Here is a 329-nt window from a genome sequence, read left to right as displayed (position 1 = left end):
CCCCCCCCCAAATCTGATGTGACAGTCCAGGTTGCTGAGTTTGGAGAAAGCTAAGCGACTAACCTAGAACAGTCCTTAATGTGACACCTGATGATTACGCCTTGGTTCACTGAGCTGAGTGGCGGTTAAGAGCCAAAGTAACCAGCTGAGTGTGTGTGTGCGTTCGGTTTGTGTGCAACAGCTGTATGTGGTAAGGTGGCTGGCAGTGTGAGAGGCAGCTTTATGCCAATAGCGATAATGACATGGTGCATGTGCGGGTGAGTGTGTGTATACTGACTGAGATCCTGTGTCAAAGGGGACCAGCTGTGGGTGTGCGTAGGTGTGTGTGT

General features: G+C 51.1%; 1 protein-coding gene across 2 annotated transcripts in view; it reads right to left on the bottom strand.

The window, feature by feature from the left end:
* The window catches only part of slit3 (slit homolog 3 (Drosophila)), a 241,373-nt gene that overhangs the window by 21,246 nt on the left and 219,798 nt on the right, over window positions 1-329 (bottom strand). The window lies entirely within an intron of this gene.

This window comes from Etheostoma spectabile, chromosome 10, assembly GCF_008692095.1.
Source record: "Etheostoma spectabile isolate EspeVRDwgs_2016 chromosome 10, UIUC_Espe_1.0, whole genome shotgun sequence".
Lineage (NCBI taxonomy): Eukaryota > Metazoa > Chordata > Actinopteri > Perciformes > Percidae > Etheostoma > Etheostoma spectabile.
Note: the sequence above shows the minus strand (reverse complement) of the source record. Positions and strands in the feature narration are given on the sequence as shown.